This window comes from Oreochromis niloticus, unplaced genomic scaffold, assembly GCF_001858045.2.
Source record: "Oreochromis niloticus isolate F11D_XX unplaced genomic scaffold, O_niloticus_UMD_NMBU tig00002173_pilon, whole genome shotgun sequence".
Lineage (NCBI taxonomy): Eukaryota > Metazoa > Chordata > Actinopteri > Cichliformes > Cichlidae > Oreochromis > Oreochromis niloticus.
In genome coordinates this window covers 1-2,500 of record NW_020327590.1, presented here as the reverse complement: position 1 = coordinate 2,500, position 2,500 = coordinate 1, and the positions used below count along the sequence as shown (strand labels likewise).

Below are 2,500 nucleotides of genomic sequence, written 5' to 3'. Positions count from 1 at the left end.
CCTCGGGTACGAGTTGACTCTGTGGCCTGAGAGTGGTTTGGGCTCCGCCCCCTTTTATGCTGTATTTGTTCTTAGGGCTTTTGAGTAATTTGACAGATTTGTCAGCAGTTGGTGTTGATCTTTCTTGTGTCGAGTTCAGCAGGAGTAAATGTCTCAATTCCAATGTATAAAGCATATTTAATGCCTTGGTTAAGGACCTGCAGCTATGCAGCGGACACCGCGACAAGGTGCGGCGTGTTCCAGCAGGCTGATATATAGCAGTCCCGCCTGATGGTAAGCGTGCTTGCTTCGGCAAGCGCGTACGCTAAATGGATCGATACAGAGAAGATTAGCATGGCCCCTGCGCAAGGATGACACGCAAATTCGTGAAGCGTTCCACATTTTTCTCTATGAGCCTTTTTGCCGTGCTTTTCTGGCTTCCAGCTATTGCATGAACGCGTTGACAGAGTATGGGTCAACCTGGAGCTGATTCAGCAGTTAGATGCTGGGTCTATTTTTTTCTTTTTTTTCCTACACTGACACAGTTGTCCCTGCTAGGCTGGGGTTGGGGACTTGGCCTCGGGGTACGAGTTGACTCTGTGGCCTGAGAGTGGTGGTTTGGGCTCCGCCCCCTTTTATGCTTGTCTCGGCAAGCGCGTACGCTAAATTGGATACGACACAGAGAAGATTAGCATGGCCCCTGCGCAAGGATGACACGCATATTCGTGAAGCGTTCCCCATTTTTTGAGTGTAGTTCTGCAGTAGTAAATGTTTAAATCCATTTACTCCTAATAATTATAAATCATAAATTATTAAAATTGTTACATTTATAACAATTGTTATAATTGTAACAATGTTAATCAATTTGTAATCTTAGCCATGCCTTCCAGTTTCTTCTTAGGGTGAAGCACATGGACCTAAAACTTTTTTGTTTAACGACACATTGCAATCCGTGTCACCACAGTCCTGGTGAAGTGTTCAGTTGTCTTTCTCCATCTGCCCAATTCACGTACGCTCTTTCAGAGGGAGACGATATTTTGTTTGATTTTTCTTTTTGGGGGTGGTTAGAGGGCTATCCATTTGAGATTAGCGTCAGCCAAGAATAAATGATCAAATAAACACAGGAATTATTCTTCAATCACGATATGATATTGAAATATAATGGTTCTTTCCCTGTTTCAGCCTGATCAAGCTCGCTGGCTTCTTGCGTGTCATATATCACAGGATCCTCACTTTCCACTCTAATCTTGCTTAGATAGTTACCTATTAATTTTCAAATGTACTGCAAGCAATTAAAGTAAATGAAAACATGCTCTTTGAGCAAATTTTTAAATTTCAAAATTTTTTTCACATCTGTCTTGTTGTTTTGTTCTATGGTGGCGCAGTGATTAGCACTATTGCTCATTTTTAAATTTGAATGTGTTAGCCTTGCGACCGACTGGGTATACCCTGCCTCTAACCCTACGGTAGCTGGGATAGGCTTTGTTAGGTTCCAGCCCCCCACGGAAGAGAATGGATGGACTCTAAACTGTAAAAACAAAAGAAAATCCTTAAATATTCTTGGCAAATATCATCTCAGTACCTGTAAAACTGTCAGTCTTTTGAAGTTGTTTCACTCAAATCATATTGAAACAAAAGGGAGTTTTTAAGTAACATAATTATCTGATGCATATTCATTATTTTTTTATTTTTTTCCCCAAGGAATTGGTCAAGGGTTCCTGTCGTAGCCTTGATCTTTGAGGTGGTCCCAATGTGATCCTGACTGTGCTGGAGTACCTTCAGGAGAGTCCTCTGTCCCAGTGGTGGTGTGTGAGGGGACCGGCCGAGCTGCTGACATATTGGCCTACGTCCACAAGCAAACTGAGGAGGGAGGGTAGGATGAGCATTCACTGATGGCATGAAAACAACCAAAATTGCCAACAGTAGAATTTACTGAATAAAAATTAAAATTTCAACTTAAATTTTAGATAAGAAAGCAAAACTTAACAGTAAACCGCAAATGCTGAGGAACCCTATATGCAACCAAAGAAAGTTGAAAGGATTTCAGTCATTTTATATTAAACTTCCAGTGTGCATTTAAAATCTTTGAAGTTGTCAAAGTGAGACGATTTCTGAATCGTGATACTGTTATTGCTAAATAATTTGCTGCTTTAATTGACACAATTTTCGTTCTTTTTGTCTTTCTTTTATAATAATTCTTTTTAATAATGATAACAATACTTTTTGTGGCTTTTATTCATTTCTGACATCTATTTCCGACTTGTAAATAGCTCCGTTCACATAAACATTCAGGCATTTTTTTATGAAACAAAGAGAAGATATGTATATGTCAGTAGCATTGGGTTTTACAATAAGAGACTTGTAGATGATTTGAAAGTGAAATTAAATGGAGTATATGAGTTAGAATATGTAATAAAATAAAGAAAAAAAGTAATTTGCAAAATGCGTATTAAAATACATTAATGATTGTAGACCTGCAGTATTTAAACATGGTGTTTAAGCTTATTATTTATGTTATTGG

General features: G+C 38.9%; 2 non-coding genes across 2 annotated transcripts; both read left to right on the top strand.

Annotated features, from left to right (window-relative positions):
- The first annotated feature begins 281 nt into the window (after positions 1-281).
- LOC112844973 (U6 spliceosomal RNA) lies at positions 282-385 on the top strand. Its single transcript, XR_003217744.1, has one exon. It is a non-coding gene; the product is annotated as a U6 spliceosomal RNA (small nuclear RNA).
- Positions 386-618: 233 nt separating this feature from the next.
- On the top strand, positions 619-724 carry LOC112844994 (U6 spliceosomal RNA). Its single transcript, XR_003217765.1, has one exon. It is a non-coding gene; the product is annotated as a U6 spliceosomal RNA (small nuclear RNA).
- Positions 725-2,500: the final 1,776 nt, after the last annotated feature.